The sequence below is a fragment of the Drosophila melanogaster genome, chromosome 3L (assembly GCF_000001215.4).
Source record: "Drosophila melanogaster chromosome 3L".
NCBI lineage: Eukaryota > Metazoa > Arthropoda > Insecta > Diptera > Drosophilidae > Drosophila > Drosophila melanogaster.
In genome coordinates, this window is record NT_037436.4 from 10,308,443 (window position 1) to 10,333,752 (window position 25,310).

The window sequence follows — 25,310 nt, forward strand, 5'->3', positions numbered from 1 at the left end:
TTTCCTCTCCCCGTCGCAGCCACCGTTCATTAACATAATTTTAATTTGGGTTAGTGAGACAAACGGCCGTTGAACCTGGCTGGCTGGAAAATCAGGAAATCAGGACGAGCGCAGCTGTTAGACAGCATCAGAATTTTGTACTTTTTTCGGGTTATGTTAATGAGCTGAAGGATACAACCCCATGCGTACCTCTTTTTTTTTTATATGCAAATGAGCTTTTTTCGAGCTCATACCTGAGGGCCTGGTTTTTTTTCGTTTTTAGGGGCTGCTGCAGCTGCAGCCGGGATTTAATTGCAATACATCGATCACAACACACGCCGGCTAATTTGCATAAATTTTTGCGAATTTACTCGCATTTTGTTTTTTTTTTGCACTCGCAAATTCTTTATGCAAATTCAAGTGCATTATTTGCAAATCATGTTCCGCGGGCAACTCCGCTGTCAATTACCGAATTGATTTCGACGGATGCGAATTGCTTGAGTGCTTGTCGTTAGTTGTTCGGATTGAATTCGGATTTCTGGCTGGTAGGGGTTGTCTACTTTGCCAATTATGAGCTTAGAACTGAATTACTAACAAGAAATGCTTTGGGGGTAAACGGAATCAGTATCTATAAAGGGGATAAAGGAGGGATTGTTTGGTGTCAATCAGCAAGTGATTTAGATCTGCAAATGCTATTTCAAGTGAGGAAAAACGTGCATTTAAGCAACTAGTTTACTTTTAAATTAAAAATCTAACTTAAATGCATTTCCCTATTTTTATCAATATTTAATATTTATATTTAATTCTTCTAATAAATCAAAAAGAATGTATTTGCATATACCTCCACCTTTTTTAACACCCACACACCATTTTCAAAAATCACATATCTGAGGGCTGTCAAAAAGACCTTAAGCCCCCCCATGGAAAATCAACTCCACCCCACAAATCGATTTCCTTTTTGCTCGGCTTTATCTAGCGCGTTTTGCGATTTCGTTTCGCCATCAATCGAGATGCCAAATCGTTTTAGATAAGACTGGAATGGCTATTTATGACAACGCACCCATAGTTCAAATCTAAAACGCTTTCCACCCGCTGAAACTAAATGGGAAATTGCCACCCACCAAATACACACACACACGCATACTCCGCACATGTCAGACGGAAAACTGCCATTTTCTTTTGGCTTTGGCAAAGCACACACGCACGCACACATGTTCGAATTTGGAGCGTTTTCTTCAACGCGACACATGAGTAAATGTTGATGGTTGCTGTACCAATACAAATACAAACAACAACCACAGACACATGAAAATTGTGAGGGTGAATAACGCAAAAACCAAAAACGAAAAAAAAAACCTAAATAGAAAAGCGTGGGACACACACATGAAGTTTCGGGGGGTGGCTGCTTTTCCAAAAGGGGATGGTTGAGTGCTCCGTGTTTCCATATTGGCATGTGCAAAAAGTATAAAATCGGTACAAAAAAAAAAAATGAGAGACAGCGCCAGCGAAATAAACCAAATATTGTATCTGCGGCCGTCGAGTCTCTTTGGCTCCTGGAAAACCCCAGGCCCTCTCCCGCCCCCTTTTACACCGCCTCTGCTTTTTTCCTTTGTGGCTCCTTGCCCTGCTCTCTGCTTTGTGTTAGAGTAATCCTTTTTAGCGAAAAGCGAACGCTGCGTGAAAAAATAAACTACGAGAGGAAAATACATATCAAAATGTTGAAAATAACTGACAGGACGACAAGCACTCCTCGCTGACGCCCCCCTCCCCCCTCCAACGCACCACTGGATGTCTCTATCCTTTCTCTGTTACTCCGTTGCCATCCATTTCTCTGTCCAACTGTCGCGGGTTTTGAAGGGAATTGAATTATAGCCAGACGTACATACATGAAGTTTCCTTCAGCTGAAGTGCAAAAAGTATACACTTGAAAAATGGAAAATCAAATAAAATGGATCATAAAGGCACGCAAATACAATTGTATAAGGCAATATTTTATTTATCATATTTAAGCAATTATTTCTATTTCAACTATCCACCTCCAAAACTTATCCTCTAAAACCAATTTCTAATACATTAGGCTCATATGGAAATCATATCATCCTAACCAGACATTCGATAATCTAAGTGACAACTATCCAAATACTTTTTCACAAATTTTGAAGAGTACTTTCAATTCGAATTTGCATTTTTCCCAGCCTCGCAGTTCGTTGAATGTTTGCCTTTGTCAGGTGGGCCGACAAAACCAATTTTCAAATATTTTCACTTGGTTTTTTCTTGGCTGTCGGGCCACTCATTGGCAAAATATTTGCTTGACTAAACAGAGATATATACATAAAACACACAACCAGAGGAGCAAACAGACAGACAGAGAGACAGACAACCAAATGCGTCTGTCAAAGTCAACAATGCAGTGATGGCAAATCAATTTTTTTTGGCAGAGCGAGAGTGAAAGGTTTCGCGCCGAGAAAATCCTTTAACAAGGCAGACGGGACAGATTATGCAAATTAACGGCGAACAAGTTTTTATTTTTCGCAAATCAATAACAAGCATCGTGTTAGGCGAAAAGTAAATTTGCATAAATTTCCACACTCCCCACTCGGCTTTCACCTACGGGTGAAACTCCTTTTTGGGTTTTATTAGATTTGCAAGCGTACGCATTCGACATTTTGCAATTTTTACATTCTGCAATTTTGCAATTTTTATACGTTTGCATTTCGTTTGAAAAGAGGGAGGATTCGAGGCGATTCGAGTTGGCAAAATATGCAAATGAAGCTTAAGTTGTTAGGGTTGCACATGACCTGAGGGGTTCGAGGGATGATCGGATGCGAATATAGAGAGAAATCTGGTTATCGATTTTCATAGTTTCCAAAAGCTAGCAATTTGCAAGCAGATCTGGTGAGATTAATTATAATTTGGTAGATAACTTGTGATTGTATTGAAAGTGAAAGCAATTTACTTCTTATTTAAGCTCGAAAATATAATTCAAAACTATGTCAAGCAAGCAGAAATATTTTCATTTGTATACAATCCTGTTTAACTCCTGTTTGAACTTCTAGTGCAGACATCTCAACTCATTCTCATTTGCTAGCCAAAAAGCTTAGCACAAACAATTTGCCGCATTCTTGGAGTAAACGAAAGAAAGTAACTATAACAAACAATTGTGCTGTTGAGGAAAAACATTTTCAATTTCTGCACAAAGCAAACGTTACGATCCCCGAGCCAAGTCAAGCTCAAGTACAGTTAACAGTTTTGCCCATTCCGCTCTTCCTGAATAAAATGCAAAATATTAAGCATAAAATATGTAACCCATTTCAAAGGGAAAATGGGTAGGAAAAGCCAGGCAAAACCAGTGGGTGGAGAAGAGCGAAGGGGAAAAAAGGAAACTGGAACGGTACTTGCGACTGATGGCTGGTTGGCGATGCCAAATCTAGAGGCACATTCTGGCAGATTTACTGCATATTGGCCCGGCGTCAAAAGCAGCCAAAAATTGCGCGAGGCGACGGGCACACAGTTGAGTGCGTTGCTATCCCCAAAAGTGCTGGGGCCGCCCCCTTTTGGATTTTCCACCCAGTTTTTCCCTGGCTTTTTCTCCTGTGTACAGAAACTGAATTTCTGGCTGCGACTGGTTCTGGCAGTCAGCATTGTCCTTGTTCTGGTCCTGCGCTCTCGTGAATTTATTTCCATCATTAGTTTTGGCACTTGAAGCTGAACATAAATGTGATTTATAAAGATTTTCCAACACCCATACACACGCACCACACACACATACCACACAGAAGCGCCGCGAAAAATCAATCCTAAATGTGTATTAGTACAAAGATCGTCGATACGAAGGCGACAAAGTTTTCTCTGTGTTCGAGACACACCCACATCATCGAATATGCATTATTTTGACATTAGCATAATTTACTCTGCGGCACAGGAAAAAGCAGGATGAGTAGGTGTATCCTGGCACTCATCCTTAGATCCTGTCATCCTGACGTTCTGCCATTGGCACTGTAGCAGCAGCCACATGGCTTGTAACAAATAGGATTCCATCATAATAATATACCCTTGGCTCAATATACACATATATATTTGTATATGGATGGGAATATTTGAGTGTATATATATGTACATCCTGTGACAAATACGACAGGATTCGCAATTGCAAATATTTCAAACTCAAACACACGACATTCCCGTTCCCCGACTTTGGCTTTTTTCGGCTTGGGGGATTTGCTTTCAGCTTTGTGCCAGCGTAGCTGATGCTCCGCAAAATTGATGACTATAGTGCGTGATGTCATTTGCATGACAGTTGCGCATCCACGGCACAAGAAGCTAAGCGAAAAGTATCTACATCTCTAAGCGATTCGAGGTGGTTATGCTGGCTCTAACACTATATACTCCAATATATGTGTAGCTGCTGTCTTAGAAGTCTTATGTATCTGCATCTTAGGTGGTGAATGCCTTTAGTTCATCTCGGCAACTTGGTTTAACTTCAACACTTAAGCTAACAAAAAAATTATTGATAAATGTGAATTTAAAATATATTCCACAAGATTTTTAAATCATTCAAAATATTACAACAACAATTGCTCAAAATATTTTCCCTTGTTGCCCGTTTTATATATTTATTGCAAAGCATCTTGCCCTCTCATTTTCATTCCCAATCCAATTAAAATTTCAATGCCATCTTTTATTCCGACTTCAGAAAAAAAAAAACCTCAAGGCGTTGGCGGAAAAGAAAAATTTGTTCTTGACCTAGAAACAAAGGCAGGCACAGAACGATGACGACATCAGGCCGGAGAAAATGAGGAGGAAAACCCAAGACGACGTCACCAAAAAGGCCAAGACACGAGCAAAGGAAAGCGAACCAAACAAAAATTAAAATTAAAACAAGGACACGAAAAAAAAGCGTCATCGTCCTTGGCTAACGGAGAGTGTGAGAGAGAGGGCAATAGCAACAGCCGGCAGCTGTGGGCCAGGCCAAAAAGAAAAGCGGGAAAAGCAGGCAGAACTGGGTTAATAAGCAAAACGCAGACAGCGATGATGATGAAAAACGATGATGATGAGCATGGCAACGAAGTGCATAATCAACAAGAGAGCAAAATTGTGGGTGCGAACTTTACTCATTTTCATTTAGGTTCCCGAGGAGCACAAACTTTTCTCGTTCCCAGCATGCCACTGTATGTATGTGTGTGTGTGTGTGCGTGTGGGTGAGTATCTGTGTGTGCAAGGACGACTCCTTGCTGTTTTTAATTTCATTGCAAAAGGAAATGAACGAAGGCAGGCAAAATTGAGAGCCGGGAAAGAGAGAAAACCTCAAGGAGCGCGAAAATGAAGCCAAAGACACTGCCATCCGCAGTCTGAGCGCCAAGTTTTCCCGGCTTTCACCCCACCCCTCGCCGATTTTCCACCCCCGCAGGCTAAATTAGCTGCAGCAGCCGCGCGACATTAAAAAGTTTGCCGGGTTCCTTCGCGCGACTCGCGCGAAAAAAATAAAAAGAAAAAGCAAAGAAAATTCGCTGTGAAAAGTGAAATTAAAAGCCAGCCAAAAGGGAGGGAGAAAAGTTTTCTTTTGCAATGCGAAAAAATGAAGTGCAGGGAAATTAGTGGCGTAAATTTGAGCAAGGTCAAAGTCGAGACATCCATCGCCATGACAATGAACCAAACTGTCTTTTCCAGTTTTGAAAGTTCATAAGTTTTTTAAACTTTTTTACTTTTTTTAACTCCCAAAACTCCCATTAATAGGGGACAAGTATAACAAATGCAGCAATTCCAAAAAGTAACTTAATTACTTTATTAGCAAAACTTCATTTGATTCCATTTTGCCATCAATTAACGGCCGATAATTCCACTTATTGGGTTCGGCAACTTTGTAAGCGAGTCGCCATTAATTATTCAAACCCGATTCGTTGGCCAAACAACTTCCTTTAGAGATATCATAATTAATTTAGCAAACAAGAAAAAAATTGAACTGTAAATTGATTTGGCTCATTAGGCGGCGTGAGCAAACAAATGGCAGCACTTAAATAAGCCGTTAGCAGAAAGAGAAGAGAAGTTGGCAATAGAAGAAGTAGCCGACGGTTATACGCTTATGGAGATACAAATCTTAAGATACCAATCTAAAGATACAAATTAACAGGCGGCAGCAGAAATTTTCATATAATAATAGGGTTTTATATCACTTCTATATTTGGCAAAAAACGAAGCGCTTTATGAGAATGCATTAAAAATAACCGGCCATAAAGTATGAATCTATTTTGGTTAAAACGCAACTACGGCGCACTTTAATTGAAATTACCAGACACACCAGCGGGCAGCCGTTGGTAATTAAACTGGTTTTAAATTAACATTAAACAAAAATTAAATAAATAAGATAAGCAAACTACAGTTAGCGGTCGCGGCAGACATGTTTGAGTGCCGCACAAAATTAGCAGAGTGAGTGAGGAGAGACCGTGCAACATGTTGCCTGGCAGAATGCCGACGCTTATAGATAAATTTCTGTCAAAATTGCTGATTGACTTCATTAATAACCACGCGCCTAGCCAGGAAAACCAGGCAGCCAGCCAGTCAGCTAGGTGCACTTGAAATAATTTTTAGTACCCTTAAAAACAAATACTCAAAATGAAGCAAGAAACTTATATCAAAGAAATCACATTTTCGAAATTTGCAAGGGCATTTAATATGAAATTGGTGAACTTGTAATACTTGCAACCTATGTAGATGTTTATGTCACAAAATTATACAGAATTTCATGTTATTTTTTCCCAGTGCAGCTTTCAAGCCCGGCTGACAGCTCAACAAGGCAGCTGCTGAAATGCAAAGCAGATGGCCGAGCCTGCCAGCCGAGGGGGTGTCAATTGAGGGGGATTTCCTCTGGCGGGTAATTGAGTGGTTGGCAAAAGGAGGAGATGGTGGTGGATGAGGGGGAGGGTTCCAGTGCAAATTAATAGCAAACTTGTAGGACCTGAATGCAGTGTTTCGGTGGCGCGATTGATAAGCTGCGTGCTGCGTGGCCATGTTCGGTGTCCAAATGCTGCCACAACATGTTTTTCCTTCGCACTGCTGCAGCGGCAAACTGGTCGCGAATGGGTCGAAATCAGTGCGAATATTTATGTTTGTCCAGCAGCAGCAGCAGCAGCGGGCTAAAAAACAATTTTAATGGGCGCACTGCGCACTGACCATGAGGAAGCGATTTGGCCAATTTTGCATCTGCATCTGCCGGTTTTGGCGCCCCGTTTAATTGCGCTGCATAAACCGTTTGCTTTTAATTGGCCATCGAACGGAGGGTGGAGGAGGAGGAGGAGCAGGCACAGCATGAAGGGGGGCCAAATTAAAAATGCCAGGCAGATAACTCAATAAATGTACAGATTAGTTACAGACGCAATCAATCAGCGTCAAAGGCGAGCCGCACTAAATTGTCAGACTTGCTAATAATTGCAACAGCAACAACAGCAACAGCAATATCCGCAAGTGCAACCAAGAGCCAGCCTTTCGATTCCACCAAAACGCAGACGTGGCACTCACTGACCATCTGCACTGGGCAAAAATTAAGGGGTTAGAGTTTTAAATCTATAAATTTTCATGAGCAATTGTTTAGAGATTCATTGTGTACCCTGAACTTAATAATGCGTAGATATTGTGTTTTAAAACCATTTTCTGTAATTATATGAATTTATTTCGCCAGGTTTCTTTATTGATGAAATATAAGTTTAATTACTAAATTAGACCATATTTTCTCTCAGTGCCCATATATGCCTGCACCAGTGTGTGCTCGTAATTTGGTTGCCTTTCACAAAAGACACTTGACGTGGCCAAGATGCAGACAGACACACAAGACACATCGACGTCGGCGTTGACAACGGACATGGCACATGATACGTGGCTCTTTGGGCTATTGGTTGTTGCTTTCGTTGTTGGTTGGCTGCATGTTGTTGCTTTGGTTGCTGCCATGGTTGTTGCTGCCGACAGTTGGTCATCATCGGTCCGTATGTGCTGTGCATTTTTTACGAGCATTTGCCTCGCTTTTGTGGCCGCAGATGCGCTGAGCTACATAAATTTTGTGGCCCGGCGAAAGGCAAAAATTAAAATGCGCTTATAAAGCAATAAAATGCAGCATAATAGTAATAGCGGCAGCGGCGTAATGGCCACGTAATGAAAATGTCTACGATTTTGAGAGATGTGCGAGTTGAAAGATACAGTACAGTGCAACATGGGATGCAGCTGTGGACATTGTGCAACGTACACATAACGTATCTCTGCTCGATGCAGATTGCAACAGAGAGTGCCGAAAAAAGAAACTAAATGAAAATGAAAAAAAAAAAAAACAAAACAATTATAGAATGTATCTCGCAGATTGCCGACTGCAGATTGGATTGTGGCCGAGCACCGAGAGTTATGGCACTGGCATTCTATGTTCGCCGGCCCTGTCAACGGCAATTTGCCATAACATAAAACTGCACGTTTACACTAATAGCACAGGTATCTAAAGCGCTCAGCAGGTGAGCTCCAGCTCCACTAGCCGAGTGTCGCGATATCTTGGTATCTGAGTACTCGAGTATCTGGGTATTCGAGTACCATGGGGCTATCTGCATCGGTATCTGAAGTTGGACTGGTCGTCGCCATGGCCAGGCCTTCACTTTTTCGCTGCCCGGCGCTTGATTAAAGTTCAATGCATATGAATTAATTAAGTTTTTTACTGCCTCCTTTTTTTCTTTTTTTTGTATATTTATTCCTTTCGCGCTCGCAAAGCTTATCGGTAACGCTCGAGCCGGGCACATCCATCATCCCATCCAGTTTTTCAGTGCCAATTCCAGTTTTCTGGCCCAATGTGGGCAGTTCTTCCTCAGTAAAACTGGCACAGAAGAAAAAAAAAGCCAATGGAAACTGGACAAATGAGCGACAAAACTGGTGCAACACTTCAGCCACAACATCCTAACCAATAACAATTAAAAACGATAAACAAAAGGGGAAACCGTTAACTAAAAGAATATTAATAGCTGTGTTTAATTCGAATTTCTTCATCATAAATTCATATTTTACTGCAACTACAAATTAATAGTTAATGATTTTATTTAGCGAGCAAGAAACGTGTTTCTGAATGACCAGCAATAAAGTTTAAAAAGAACTATCTTTGTTACCTAAAATATATGCATATTGCTTTCATATGCCTCATATGAGCTTCTTTAATCCCCACTGCATCACAATTTCGTGGCACGTTTGCTGCCCCCTTGCCTTGGGGGCGTGGCACACTGGCCGCCGTCTGGGCGTGTATGCAACTTGATACATTTTAATTTGGTTGCTTTAATTAATTTTTTTTTCGCTCAGTTATTTAGTTGAGATTTTTTCGCCCAGATATGGTATTTTGGTGGTTTAATTAATTCTTTGCTAAGTGAGAAATTGCCTGGCTAGCAGTGGGTGGGAGGTTGGCCATGCCCGTTGGCATCAATCAAAGTGATTGTTGAAATGGATTTCAAACATGTCAGTTCAGTCAGTGGGCAGTGCTGGCTGCAATCTGACTGCAATAAAGTGTACACTTTAAAATGTCAGAAATAAAAGAACTCATATGCGTGTATCAATATAGTTTCTCGTGCTCATTAAGCACGACTTATTGGTATAACCTCTCACCATTTAAACAGCTCATAAACCAAGCGGCTAATCAAGATCACTGATCATTAGGCGAGGCAAATGTCAACACTTCAAGCCCGGCGATAAAAGTGTCAATCCAAGGCTCATATAAACCTCAAGCCCAGCAGTTCGTCAGTTAAAGTCAGTCGTATAGTGTCGATCCTGCAGATGCATCCGAAAGTTTGCCAGCCAGCCAGACATTCGGTGCGATTTATGTGCGAGTTTTGTTTGCTCTGTCTTGGCTTTTCGTATGCAAACTGTCAATCAAAGACGGCAGCACCGGCAGCGATGCTAATCAGCCCAGACTTTGGCAGTTTATGTACTGGCCGGGACAAAGTTATGGCGCCGTTATGGCCCACGAGGAACAGAAGCAGCTGCCACCAATTTTGGGTGGGAGAGAGGGGGCACAAGGGGCCATCACTGGAAAAAAAAGGTGCAGCATAAAAATACTTATGGAACAAAACAAGCATTTGATTTTCATTTAAATATGTTTAAATGGGTTAAATTCATTTGGTTAAAGCTTGAAATACTTTAAATCCTACAAACTGTAACATGTTCTTATGTTGTATTTTTAGGATCGAACATTTTGCATAATTTGGCTGCCTTCTGCAGGTGTCACTTTTTGCGACAGTGAAGCTTTCGCCATGGCGGTCTGGTCTCGTGACATCCCAGGGAGCACATATTGAATATCTGCTGTGTTGGCTCAGCGGGCGGCTAAACATTTGCTCGGCTACCTTAGACCAAAAGCTGAACACAGAGCCAAAGCCAAAGCCAAAGCCAAAACCAAATTGATTTACGTCGCTGGCAGACAAATGGCAGAGGGGCCAGGGAATTAACAGTCAAATCTGAAATGGCAGCAACTAAATGCAAATCATGGTGGTTACCGCTGCAGAGCGAACGTATCCAGCAGATACTTAGTGCTTGGATACTTGGTAAGTCGACTACAGATACAAATACGAATACGTTTACAACATGACTGGGCTGGCAATCAAATGCATTTATTTTGCATATAATTCAAATGATAATTTGTGTGCAGTCAAGTGCTTTTGTTGTTGCCAGCTTGCAGTTGTGGTGGGCGTTAAAGAGTCGCCTTCTCGAAATGTCAACTTGTGTAGTTCTGTCAGATAAATCAATCAAGTCGATTAGTTTTTCAGCATTGCAGGCGGTAATTAGCGTGTGGGGTGTGACACTCTCGATATAGGAACAAGTATCTAATGCGGGTGGAAAAATCTCCAAGGTTAATTCAGCCATTGAAATTAACTTAATTTGAGTTTCCCATCGGTTCGAGTGCAAATCAAATAAATGCCACAGTCTGAACATATATGCGGTATTTGTATCTGTATCTGGGGAATACCCATACTTTTTTGCGGCTAATGCATTAGCCTAAGTATCTACAACTTTACTTACAATCCCTTTTTTGCATTACTTTTTTCGACAGAGAAACGAAGACGGCGCCAGCTAATGTGCAAACATAAAATTTTAAGACGCCGCCGAAAGGAAAGCCAACGGATAAGAAGGATGGGCAAGTCGAAGAGTCTGGCAGACTCTTTTGGGGACTTTGATATTTGCCGAAAGTATTGGCAGCCAATTTCATTATTGAGCCCAGCCAATATCCAATATCTGGCAAACATAATCCGTTTATGACTCTAATTGCAGCTTAGCACTGACAAGTCAAACACACCGAAAAAGTGACAGATAAGTAGACACTTCAAGTGCAGTGTAATCAATTGAACTGTGACCATCGAACGAAAAAAACCGAAGTCTTTTTACCATCAGCGAGGTATAGAGTTCCTACGTTCCTATATTCAGTCGTAGGAACTTAATACCGTGCTCTTGGAGGACTGTCGACCAGCATATAGTTAAAAGACAACTTGAAATTGAAGTAATAAAGTGAATTATTTAATATAAATATATAAATATATTCAGTTTGAAGTTTACCTAGACATAATATGTATAAGAAAGATAAACCAGAGTTAGATCGTCTATAGAACGTCTTTCATAAATTTGACTTAACCAAAAGCAACTTAATTAGAACTAATATATTTAACTACATTTGAAAGTGAATCTTGTGAGCATCTTGCAGTATCGAATGATCTCGAATATTTGCCCCTTCAATCCACAGACAAAATGTATCAAATATTTATTTAACCCCTAACAGTAAAAGTTATAAAAGGGGTTGAGATCGGATCGCGTCGGACACTTTCCTCAAAGATATAAGACCGTTTCGGATATCCCGCGACCCGAGGAGTTCATCAACCTTTGGATGCATCTTAGAGATACGCACTCAGCAAGGACCTTCAACCCTTTTTCGTCCTATCGCTGCCTTTCTATCTTGATCCTGGCATTTGCATGGTCGCGTTTAATTGCGAAAATTGTGCAAGGACGAGCAGCCGTTACGCAATTGATAACGGTTCATTTGTTTTTGCGGATTTTATATCTATTTGATTAACGGTAAAGGCTGGCTACAGGATACAGGATACCGCAACGGAAAACTAAGGGATAATGTGTGCAAAATTAAATGAAGCATTACATTATGAATATACAGCGGCACATGTTATGTAATAGCGTACAATTCGTAGTAGCAATTAATTTAAACATAAGTAAATATATAATATGAATATAATATATGAATATTATTGATAAGATACTAAACAAGACAGTTGTGAAAGTTATATAAGTAATAATTGAAATTATGTAACAAGTACAAAAAGAAGAAGTTGGACAATATTTGAATGTCATAAATTAATAGAATACCTTTTCGAATGTGTATACAGTCAAAATAAATCAATTCAACGATAATGAAAAATCATAATAATTTTATTGATTGGTGGGACGAATGTGATCCAAAAATGGTTAAGGGTAAAAAGGTCGAATCTTCAAAGTCGTTTAATGTTTTATCTATTTTAACACCACTGTGCTGCGCTATCCAAGTTCCACACCAAATTCTAATATCCTTCAAATAAAATCCGATAAAAGCCGACATTATTTACCACTAGAGGATGCCTTTCATTTCGTACCCATAAATCCGAAAGATGTCGCTTTGAATAATGCATAGAAAGGATATTACAGATTTTTAGACGAAACTTATTATTTAAACTTAATTTTTTGAGCATTTAACTATAGTTTATAGAACAAGAACACATTTTTGTTATGTTTTAAATAAGCTAATAACATGCAAAAAAAAATGTAATTAGAAACACCAAACTAGGATTTTACTAAGGATTTTACTATGTTTTTTTTTTTTACTAAAAAATGCTTAATTTTAAAGTCCAAAAGTGTGTAACCCTTAAGAGGTGGATGACCGAATGCGAATCAATTTCCATTTTCCGATACCGGACACTTTAATGGCAATTTCCTGCAGCAGAGAAAACACGCGGCACATAAAATCAATTAAACGGGAGTGATGCAGCAGATTCGCATATTGCAAATTTGTTCAATGCTTATTGGATTTGGCAGTCGGGAGTAAACAAGGCAAATGGGAATCAATGTGAATTTTCTCCTGCTGTTTCGTCTTCGAACGGGAAGAATCAACGACCACCTGCTGGGCTTTTGTGAGCCATTCATGGGGCAAATCCAACCGACAGACAGAATATCTCTGGGGGCACGCACATCAATTATGTTAATTTAAGACAGCAATTACTAAGCAGTTTTTTTAATTTAAACCTTACGGAAATAAAAGGATTTATATCCGCAACATGCAAAGACTCTACAAATTTTAAGTAAGGGAAATCTGCTAGGAATAGAAATAGGATAATAAATATTAAATCAGATATATCTATAGGTAATAGAAAACGAAAAAAATGTTGTTTAGTACCGACAACAACCAAAATCACGGACATATTTAGCTGAGATTTCATCCCCCAAGGCGCTATGCGATGTTTTCTATCAAGGCTTCAAGGACCTGGGTGCAGTTTCCCTTCAGTGGGAACAGTAATACAAAATAGAAAAACATTGAAAAATCTGTTCAGTTAAAAAAGTAGCCTCAAAAGTTCCCCTCTTTTCGCAAAGCAAACATCGCCCCTGTTGATTTCCACTCAAAACGAAAAAACATCGCACATCGAGTGAGCAGCCAGCAAAACAATACAAAAAGGGGGCGGAGTCTGAAAACCGAGCAACTGACTCAACACGAGCACATCGCAAACATCGTCAGCGAGTGGAGTGTGCTATTCATTTCCCCTTTCAGTTGCTAAGTGAGTATTGTGACTAAGTGTTAGCCAAAAATTTTAATATAATACTAAAGGAAGATGGGTAATCAAAAGAACCATTAAAGAGTTCCCTTTTGCTAATTCGCTTACGTCACTGCTGCTTTGTACGTATTCAAATTTAAAGTTTTCTGACCTGACCGCGACCACCTTTCTAGCTTAATACCCTCAAAACCCAACCCTTAGTTAACCCTTTATTTATCTGCGATTGCAGAACTGGTTTCTCATTATATCGTTGAGGTAGAAAAATACAGCAGATGATCAATGACCACTGCTTTGTTTAGAAAAACATATATTGTATATCCGCAGGCTACAAATTCACCAGAGTTGTTTTCAATTTTTAACTAGCTCAAGCAGATTTATTGGGTAAATAAGCTTTGGCTCTTTACATTGAACGTCTTTTACAGTGGACAGACAACTGTGATCATCTAAAACGAATTTAATATTAAAACAAGAATAAAACTAAATCGAAATTAATTATCAGATGACTGTTTTATGTGTATTTGAGTATCTGTAACCAATTCATTTATAATTTAGCTTAAAGAAAGTTTTTTTTTGTGAATAAGCCACTGGCCTATTTGTTTTCAATTAAGCCTCGTTATCTTGTTTTTGATACATTTATTTAAAAAACCGTGAATTACCCATCTTTTTTGTATGTTTGGCCAGCTTTAAAATTTAGTTTTATATAAGAATCAAATACCTCATCCTATTCGAAACTAATTTAAAAGGCGTCCACTGTACAAGGACATTAAACCAACCCACCTATTGTGCATCTGCCTGGCACTTAGTCGCTTCCTGTGGCACTTTGCCACCCCCTGCTGCACCCCCAACGATAATGTCAACCCTTACCTCTAACCCTTTAAACGTTTGACACTTCCCCGCTGACCACACTCTCTGGCACTCACACACACACGCACACAGCGACGACTTTAACCATCATGAGTGCTCTTCAGGCCATGACGCACTTTTCCAAAAAGGACTCGCGAGTCCGAGTCCTGTTTCTGTTGTGCGTGACGCATTTTGTGTTATTGTTTTTTACGTTTTGGTGTTTAGAAGTGGCTGTCGACCAACCCCCCGCAAAAACAAAACTCTCTCGTTCAACCCATAATAATGAAAACCCTTCGCCTCAACCCTTTCGCCTAACCAATTTGAATTTGAACAAGTTTTGAGCGGCGAAGGGAGAATTATGGCACGCAGCTTTCGGCCTCTGTCTTGTTGAAGTAGTCCTCCAAAAATTGATGCCAACTTTCCACATTTTTAGCGACAGTTTGCCCGCGTCGTTCGCCTTGAACAGTGAGAGAAAAGCCGAGACAACTGAGAGGAAATCGGCTTTAGAGAAAACCAGCAAAAGAAATAGGAAAGAGTGCTGGGGAAAAAAGGGTTTTTCGGGATGAAAGTGTAAATTTTCCCAAAATTCTCGATTCGTTGTGCGTTTGTGTGCCTCCTCAAGAGTTTCAATTTTTATGGAAATCTGTGTAATGTCATTGCGAAGCAAAAAGGACAATTGATAATGAGTCATTCGAACGGAATTCGAATGGCATTTCAGTGGCAAAAGGCCAAAAGGCAAATTAAGTGCTCGCATTGATGCTTAATTAGGAACGGGGAATTTTTATAGGTTTCGCATGGAATTTAAGAGGTGAGTGGAAAGTGGAAAATTGATTTTAAATATATGCCCAGGTAATGAAAACTCTTCTACGCATAAAATCAATATTCCCATGCACAACATGTATACAATTATATTTAATTTGTACAAAAATGTCCATTACCTAGAAAATAAATTAGCCATAAAATATCCGTTAATTCTCTTAGCATAAAATCCAAATCCACATAATAATATTACTAATTGAATAATAAATGCCGCATACTAAATAAAGCCTGTGGCCAAAAAGGGCCCTTTGAACGCAGTCTGAAATAACTCGAAAACTAATTTAAACGAAAAACTAATTTTAATGACATTTTAATGAGCCGCAAAATAAGCGTTCAATTTCGACCAGAATCAATTAACTTAATTAAATACATTTTATGCATTTATTTATTTATTATACGTTTCCTTTATAAAGCGATTTTAATTGCCGCCAAAAACTATTTGGATTTGATAGGCCGGATAATTATTACGTTTCTGGGTGTGTCCATGTGGAATGGAACCCTCGTTAAGATGTGTCACATAAAAAGCTAAAATGAAACAATTCGATTCGAATCAAATGAGCATGTTTAGATTAAATGAGCTAAGTTTGGTAGACAGATTATTTTAGTAGTTTGTCGCCCTTACGAGTTGATAAAAAAAATGGGGTCGCCGAACTCTGTGGTCAATTTAATTATAATCAGTTGTCATGACTTTGTGTTTTTTTTATGGTATTTTTGAAAAGAGAAAATACAAGAACAACAAGCTTAATACACTTATCAATTTAAAAACAAATATATATAATATAAGAAACACATGTTCTGAAAAAAAAAATCCTTCTATATATGTCATGAGTAAAATATGTATTATGTATTTATTAAATTTATAAATGTAGATCATGGATTGTTCGAGGATCTTCATGGCCACGTATAGTATAGTTAATAGCTGTCGATGATAGCTTATCCTTATTTATTTTCTATTTCTTGTAGCTCACTTGCAGATTTCTTGTAAATCTACCCCAACCATGCCATATATTTTCCTATTACCTCTGACTCAATAACGTTTTCAAAATGGCAGCAAGATGAAGGCGGTGGTATCTGTGACGAAGGAACTGCAAAAAGCCGCAAAACTGCATCTGGCGATATTAGGGGGTTGGGTTTTTTTCTAGAGAACTCTATACATATACATATGTATGTATATGAAAGACGAGGGGGTTGCAATTACGAAATACTGCGAAACACTTCCACTCAGTACTGAGTTTAATTATAGCGCGCGACTAGCGAAAAAAAACTCAGCGAGCCGTTAATAAGCATTTAATTACTCATTCTGAGTGGCAAAGTGTGCGCGTATGGGTGCCCCTTTGAGTGTTTGCGTGTGTGCGAGTATCTGTGTGGGGTACTTGTGTGCTGGTGTGCGCCATCTGTGCCATCTGTGTGAGTGAGAGCTCTCTCTTTCGCTCCCGCTGTCTCTCTCATTGTGGGTGAATTCTGCTGGCGTTCTGCCAGCGTTTCGACTTTACCTTCGCGCAGACGCTCGTCTTGAAAAGGGGGCGGAGTTTTTTTTTCCCGCACACTTTCTTGCTGCCGCAACAGCCGCCCACCCGCCAACCTCCCAATCGCCACCCCCTGCAACTCAACCCAGCAGCCACCCTCCATCGCCCACTTACTTAGTTCGTCTCTCTGCGTTGCCAAGGCAAATAATATTAAAACGACTGGGGGGGGGGGGGGGGGTAATGAAGCAAAAATTTAAGAGTGTGGGGAAAAAAGTAGGAAAAACCTCCCGAGTACATTTTCATGTACAATTTTTTTCTCTATCGCTCTCTCACTCTCTCTCTCTCTCTCTCTCTGGCTCCCGCCCTCTCTATCGCGCTTGGCAAATTGTGGCCATATTGGATTTTTAGCACTTTTTTTTCCGCTGCCGCCGCCTTGGCCGGCTCTTCTTCTTCTTGGCCAAATGCCGGCGGTTTCTGTGGGCCGTATATTCACCCTCATTTTTCAGGGTGGCTCAAATGTTGATTTCTCTATTTTCCTTGTTTCCCATTTTTTTTCTTCTTTTTGCGCGCACATAAATTGTATATAAAATAGGGGGTGGCATGGGCTGCTTTGGGCGAAGGGTGGGTGGTTGGTATTGGTGAGTTTTGTTGCTAGGTAAATTTTTTTTTTACTGCCGCTTTGATTTACTTGTCTTTTGGCTCAAAATTGAACTCAAAAAGTAAGCGGAAAAAATGTGCTAAAGCTTCGAACGTCTTTGTTATTCACTCAAAACAAAGCTAAAGAGATTGTAAGCCAGAAAGTAATTCATATACAAATGGATATTAATATAAGATCTTACATCTTATTGCATATATTTTTTAAATTACCTATAGAAGCATGTAAAATGCTAATAGGTAATACTTTGTACTTTGCTTTGAATAAATTTAAACTCAAAGTAATGACGAAGCAAATGTGATATAAATCGTGCAGGAAATTTTTAAATGTAATTGTTTAAAAGTAGCTGTTGACCATGAAATATCGTCCTTGCTTCTTTGACTCGAAAAGTAACTCCATTTGAAGCGGGGTAAAAAATTTAGGAATATGCATGAAAATCGCAGGGCATTTCCCCGCTTTTTTTTCAACTTGAGCGCAAATCGCGGTTCATTAGAAAAAATTGCAAAGGGCAGCGCAGTCGGCGTTCTGCGGTTGATGGCTGCTGCTCCATTTTTATTTCCAACTCCCTTTTAATTTGCATACGTATGAGTGTATATGTATATATATTCCCGCTGATTTTTATTTATTTTTCAGTTGTTTTTTGTGTGTTCCTGCCACGGCCACGACCAATGCCACCCCCTTGTTTCGGATGAGAGATGGAAAAACATTGGTGATTTTCAGCCGGGACAGGCTCCGTGGTTCATCCTGCCAGTCGGCCTTGTGCAGTTACCCGCCAGCAGCCGATGTCGCCAGTTGCCAGTTGCCAGTTGCCAGTTGCCAGTTGCCAGTGCCCAGTAACCAGTGGCCAGTTGCCAGTGCCAGTTGCCACGAATAAATCTTAGTCATCAGCAGACTGGCCAAGATCAGCCGCCGTACACACATAACTCGGTCTAAAAGCCAGAATCCAGTTGTTGCTATTGCCTTTGCTGTTGCATTTGCTGCCTGGTGACACTTGCAGACTTTTTGCAGCGGAACCACGACGACGAGACGTCCAGCAAAGTTGCATGGAGCTGAATTGATTTATGGCGTAAATTTTATTGTCTGGCCGGGAACTGAAACTGGAACTGGACTGGAACTCCTGACCGACCGACCAGCCAGCCAGCCAGCCAGCCAGCCAGTTGCTAGTCGGTGGCTCTTAACTTGTTAGCCACTAACTGTAAAGCCTCGAAAGTGCCTAAGTGTTGGTGAATCGTGCGCGTGTCATGTGACATTGACTTTTAGTCGGGTGAAGTTTTCCTCCATAACCATACCCATATCCCCAGCCCACAACATATCACATCCATATCCAACTAGACGTATAGTATGGTACGTCCACGCCAAACGTGTACAACTTTGTGTATAAATTATATTATAAAACTGAAACATAAATTGCAACTTAACAAACTGTAACAACTTTCGCTTTGGACCGCAAAAAGAGAACAGAACCATGCTGTGGACAAAGTTTGCCGTGCATTTGTTGGGTCAACACAACAAGTAAGTTTTAAGCGACACGTTTATTTCTCGCAAATTGTTAAGTAAACAGAATGCTTTTGAGTTCGCAACTTGGGCATAATATTTTTCAAATCATTTCTATTTAATTAATACAAATGAAAGACTGCATTCAGTTTGTTCTTTTAACTTGTTAATAAAACAATGCAATAAATAAATTACAGACTTTTTCAAAGTTTCAGTTCAAAACTAACTTTTGTTATTTTAGTATATATATTTTAAGTGTATAGCTATTTTAAATATTTATAATTTTAATTAATAACAAAATTAAAAATTTGCAAAATACTTTATTTTATTATTATTATTATTTTTTTTAATAAAATTTATGGGCTAGAAAACTAACCTATCTGCATAAGCATATTGCATTAAATACGTTATCTAACTGATTCATTTAATAAAATAATAAAAAAAATATCATTTCCATTTAGATTGGTAATTTTTTAATTAAATCTAGATCGAATTTATGGCTCGTAAAAGCTGTTTAATTGAATATAGAATAGCACTTAATTGACAAACGCGAATTAATTGTTCCCACTACAATAAACATTATTTGCCCTTTACAAATTTCAATTTACATGAGTGTATGTAAAAGCATATTAAAATCCTGCTTAAATGTGAGCATATATATATAAATATATAATATATATATATATATACATATATACATATATATATATATATATATATACATATATAAATACCTCTGTTTTCCTCTTCATTTCTTAATGGGGAAAACATACGAATCCAGTTGCAAATGCACCTGTGTGCCATTAAATAAATAATGAAAAGACAGCAACAAAAATCGGCGAAATCAGTGGCATTTTTAACGCTTCCACTAACTGAACAGCCGCGAATGCAATCTCTTTTTATACCTTGTTTTTCTTTTTTTTTACCAGCTTGTCTCTCACGACTATCGAATTAAAATTTCCTCTGCTTCAATATTGATATTTCATCAGCAGCTCGAAGAGTGTTGTTTTTTTTTATTTTTGCAAATATACGTAGTACGTATGTATGTACATTTATATGTATCGGCGCACACCAAAATATATGTATGCAATATACACGGGCTGAAGTGAAGTTGGTAAAGCGCATTACGGTTTTAAGCTGGCAGCCGCTTATCAAGGACCACTTAAACAACCGCCGACCCACTGCAAGAATTTCGCATTCACATTCACATCCACGTCATTCGGCATCCTCCTCTTTCACAACCGCACTTTTATCCTTTCCTCAGTTATTGTCAGTGGAAATGTGCACTGAGAGAAAATATGAAATATTGTTTGAAAATACAATCTATGAGTTACTGGAGATGGAAGCTATCTTTTAAAACATTTTTAATGCCACTCAACTCCATTACGAATTATATATAATAGTTTCCTTTAAATTTGAATATTTCTCTCAGTGCTTCTGCGGTTGACTTGGGCGGAAAAAAATAGGTGGGGCGGGGATATGGAGTGCACTGAAGTGCAGATTGGCAGCTTCATCGCTGTTGATTCAGAACTGGACTGACGGGAACCAAAAAACCCACTCCCAGTCTCATCATTAAAAACAACCGAAAATAAGAAGACAACGAAATATTTCGTACACAAACAACAGTGGCAGCAACAACAAAAAATCAACCCAAATAATAGCAAGTGAAATGTGTTTCCATGCATACACATACATATATGTATGTATGTATATACATTTTTATAAAGGCGGTTCTCGAGGGGGTAAAATAAGGCTTACACGTGTCTGGGCGTAGCTGCATCCCATAATATATCTGTATCTGCATCTTTCGCAGCCGATGCATGTGGGGATACATGTGGCCGTAAGGTGACCCAAATTGAGAAACTCTTGTAGGAGAGGCACAAAATTAATTGAAACTTTCCCAAACTTGTATTGGTTATGCAGTTGCTTGAAAAAATCACTGAAATATATTTTGGTCCTTCCTGCTTTTAATTAGTTCAGCTTAGCCCGAAAAAAAACTTAGTTGGCAAAGAAAGCATACAAATAATCCTTGTTTTTCGGCTTAAAACTTTCGTCATTAGTGGTAAATACTCTTATGTGCCTATTCTTAAATCTGTCCTTACTAACTTTAAGTACCACCACCCACCCCACTACCACTTTGCAAAAAAAAAACCCAACAGCGCCAGACAATCCTTTCTTTTTCCTGTACTTTTTGCCTCGGACTTTTAACCATCGTCTCTCATCAGCACATTTTCATCCTTTTCCTTTGCTCTCGTACCTTTTGCTGTGTGCCACTCCACCAATCCTTTTACCCCCGCATCTTTGGGATTCGTTTTTAATTTTCAGCTGATTTTTTGATTAATGCTTAAACGTTTGCTCCTTTTTCATCGCCGGACTCCTCGGGAGCCATCCTTTTATGCAAATCTCCAGGCACTTTAATTAGAAAAAACGAGAAAATGGTTTTTTAGATGGTTGGCCTGGGCTGGGCGGGGGGAAAAATGCCGTTCACTTCCAAGTTTTCCTCATTATGCCCGCTTTTTGTGTTTGTCATTTATAAATTGGAAAAGTTTCTTTAAGCAAATTATGCCATTTTTTCTCTAGTCGCCCTCGCCGAAATTGAAGCAATGTCCAAAGAAGAACCCTTTCGGCAAAAAGTAACCCCAGATTGCCAAGAGCTTCCTTTTTCGCTCAGCTGACGTTTTCTCAAAACAAACGTCACATGGTCTTGCTTCCTTTATGATTTCTTTTTTTATATAATTTTTTTTTTCTTTTTTTGTTATCCCCATTCAGATTTGTTGCTCGAGATCCCTCATTGAGGTAGGACCGCGACCACTACGAGTCGAGTTAAAGGTTCTCAAGGTCCGCGTCTTCAGGTTCCCAACGAGCTGGTGACGACTTTGCATCCGCCTTTGCCTCTTTGCTGCCTTTTTTGCCCCGGTGCATTCAACTTAATGTCTTTGATTTATTACTGGCCGCCTTTGGCTTCCTTTCTCGGGGAATCGGGAATCGGGATTGGGTTTGAAATCGGTATCCGAACGAATCTGAATCTCAATCTGAATCTTGAAGCGATTCCCGATTGTGAGTCTGAATGAAAGCGAAACAATGCCCCCTTCTCATCGTTTATCCTGTTGTTATCGGTTGACCCTGCTTTATGTAGGTCTATAGGCTACTACCTCATGGCACTTTCGGTTTTCAACCGCCGAACAGCAGAGTTCTGTGATTGCTGCTGCTGCTGGGTTCACCCCTTCTGTTCTTTTCGTTTTTTTTTTGTGCCTTCTTCCTCTTTCCTCCTTCTGGCTGTGATGTAATAAATACGCAGCGATCCCTAAAACCCGATCCGTATCTGTGTATCTGCATCTGTCTCTTTGTTCGCATCCGTATGGAACATGTGCTTGCGCCCCTCGTTGGCCATAAATTGCCGTTGAGTTGAGGGAAAATCCCTGTTGATTAGTGGGAAAAATCGAAATGCCCAACGTTCAGAGGCGAAGAATAGAATACCTAGCCGTACTTTGCGGTCATCTGGGCGCAGAGATTATGTCATAAAGATAAAAGGGGGCACAACAAGTGTTGCCTTTTGTGACCCAAGGTGTGTGCATCGTAATTAGCGCGGTGTTTTCAGGTGAAAGGGCGTCTTCCTGCTTCTCAGTAGATGTCAGTCATTGAGGATTATTCGGTATGGGATCTTGCCTGCTGTGCAATAAGTGGCAATTAAAGTCTTGTTATAAGAATCGCTAACAAGCTGTGTTTAAACCATTGGCTTTTGAGAAATATAATAGAAAAACATAAAACATGTACAATGTTAATTAATTTAAATCCACTTAAAGTCGCTAATAATAGGTACTGCGTTTTTTTTTATTATAGCCCTTTTTCAGATATTTATTTCAAATATGTTAATTTCAATATTGCACCTTGATAGACTCATCTGACATGCATATTCAGCCATGATAGGCGCGCAAATTGTTCGCCTAATGGTTGCATCACCGAAACAAGAACAACACCCACAATTAGCGGCTGAACAAAAACAATGCAATTGACTGTGAGAAAATACAGACTCAAGGCGCGAAAAAAAAACTCACTCAAGCCGTTTGTTTTTCACCCGCTTTTCCCTCTTGGCCCCCTTTTGCCAGCTGCGTCATACGCAAGAGTTTTTTGAGTTTTGAGCCAAGAGTTCTGGGCCTTTGGAGTTCTGCGTTGAGTTCGCCGTTGTTTCTTGTGTTGTGTGGGGCTAAAATGTCACGTTCGATCATTGAAGTTGCCCTGCCCCCGCTTCCGCTCCCTTCGACCAACCCTCTGTGGGCCAACTAATGCATATGCCAAAGCGGGCACGTAGGCGCATCAAAAGGAAATGTCAGTCAGGCGACAAGCCCACAAACGGCAAAAACAACACGGTCAACATTACACCGAAAAAAAATGCAGTCCATTTTGGACATATTCCTTATCAATACAAGAACCCGTCGGGATTTAAACAATCACTACAGCGAAAAATTCGTTTCCCTATCAAATTGGTGTGCAAAATAATCAGATCATTCATTATATGGTGTCATATTTTGTTCAGTGCACTCAGCCAACAACAACAGCTGAGCTTTGGATTCCACGTTCTCAGTGGTAATCCTTTGGCGAAACACGTGCAAACCCACACACAGATACTGTGCGAAACTCACAGATACAAAAACTCACAGATACGAATACGAGCAACGAGTGTGGTGGGTTCTCGGGACTTGTGGTGGGCTACAAAGCCACAAAAGCGCGCCAGCAACATGTTGACTGCAGCTGCTGCAGAATTGCATTTCGCAAACACACTCACACCAGTCGCCGACCGAAGAAAGAGAGGTGCATATGGGGTCAGAGGGAGAGGGCAAGTACATGTATATATATGTGCGATTATACGACTTTTTTTCTGCCTACCAAAAGTCGCCGTCGACGCCGACGTTGCGATTGTTGCTGCGGTGCGAGTGGCTTTTTTAGCCGCCACTTGCCAATTGCCGCATTCGCTATTCGGCTTTGAAGCCGCTCGGGTTGCCAAAAGAACAGTTAGCCCAGCAATTCTCCGGAGAATCGAATGGAAACGATTCTTCTGGGAAACGAACTCGTGACCGCCCACGTGTCCTACGTTCTAATCTAACTTATAAGAACTCTATCACCATTTGTGTGTTTTTTCTGTGCGCCAAAGAGCCGAACGTTTTAAGTTTTTACAGAAAATTAGATGTTTGCCAAGAATTAGATTAAACATTTTCCGGCAGTGTACTTGAGTGCTTGTGTTTGTGCCACCGAGTGTCTGTGTGATTGCCAATGTTTTTTGTGGCCTGCAGCTTAAATATTTCTAGGTGAGTTGTGGATTTTAAATTTAAAAAAGCTTAAGAAAAAAGTTAATATCCGATTTTGCATACTAAACAATACGAGTTTATACGATTATTGGCAAACCAATAAGACGTATGTTATTTAAAGAATTATTGGCAAATTTCTAAAGCCATAAATAGTTCAGAATATGTCAAAATCAATTATGTGTGATATTTTACTTCTAAGAGCTAAAAAATTAAATTCATGTGATGCACATGGGATTAACTATTTAATCGGCCAAGCTGAAAAGAAATTTACCTGCAGGAAAAACAAAAGGGTGGAGTAAGAAAAACAAACTCCTAGCAGATGACAGGCACTGATGTTCTTCCGGCCGCCTCTCTTACTTCTTCTGAAAAAAGAAGTAAGACTTGGCTACAGAAAGTCACATACTCGCATCTACGGGCTGGCAAACTATAATCGTCAGTTTCCTCTTGGCCAAGTCAAGACGAGGCTTCCTGCACGATAGCAACAACAACTGCAATACAGAGTAAAAAATAGGCGAGTTGAATGTTGAAAGTGACTATATGGATATTATGCGTTACTTTACTTAACGCATTATATTATTTTCAAATTGGAAATATGATAGGTACCTCTACAAATTATTGTTATCATGGATCAAATAAATTAAGATAATATCCCATTTCAATGTGACTCATGTTATTTTCCAACTCCAGAACCTTTTGCGGACTGTCTAATATAATTTCGCTTTGAAATAACTCAACTAAGTCAACTGAGGCGGGGTAAAGAAGAAGTGGCTCATCAAGATGCCAGAGTCAAGTTAGAAAAGCAAAATGTTTGCTTGCAGATCGGGGCCACACCGGCGAGACTACTTATAGAGTAGAGTTCTACTCTACTCGACCATACAAAATAAAAAATACAGCAAAAAAAAAAGAGCCAGGAAAAACGGGCCAAAAGGGATAAGCCGGAAAGCAACACGGA

General features: G+C 39.7%; 2 long non-coding RNA genes and 1 other non-coding gene across 7 annotated transcripts in view; all 3 read left to right on the forward strand.

Moving 5' to 3' along the window:
* lncRNA:CR46004 (long non-coding RNA:CR46004) overlaps positions 1–12,158 on the forward strand; it is a 13,923-nt gene extending 1,765 nt beyond the window's left edge. For both annotated transcript variants that reach the window (NR_133207.1, NR_133208.1), the window contains exon 2: positions 4,673–12,158. This is a non-coding gene — a long non-coding RNA (long non-coding RNA:CR46004). The remainder of the gene's footprint in view (positions 1–4,672) is intronic.
* Positions 11,343–11,441, forward strand: mir-276b (mir-276b stem loop). The gene has a single exon (NR_048250.1). It is a non-coding gene; the product is annotated as a mir-276b precursor RNA (primary transcript).
* A 2,900-nt stretch (positions 12,159–15,058) lies between the features above and the next one.
* The window catches only part of lncRNA:CR46006 (long non-coding RNA:CR46006), a 43,950-nt gene continuing 33,698 nt past the window's right edge, over positions 15,059–25,310 (forward strand). Inside the window, exons 1-2 of one of the 4 annotated variants that reach the window (NR_133209.1) lie at positions 15,059–15,429; positions 18,195–19,220. This is a non-coding gene — a long non-coding RNA (long non-coding RNA:CR46006). Of the gene's footprint in view, positions 15,430–18,194; positions 19,221–24,018; positions 24,359–25,310 lie in introns of those variants that run through there. The other 3 variants (NR_133210.1, NR_133211.1, NR_133212.1) reach the window with 3 other exon arrangements.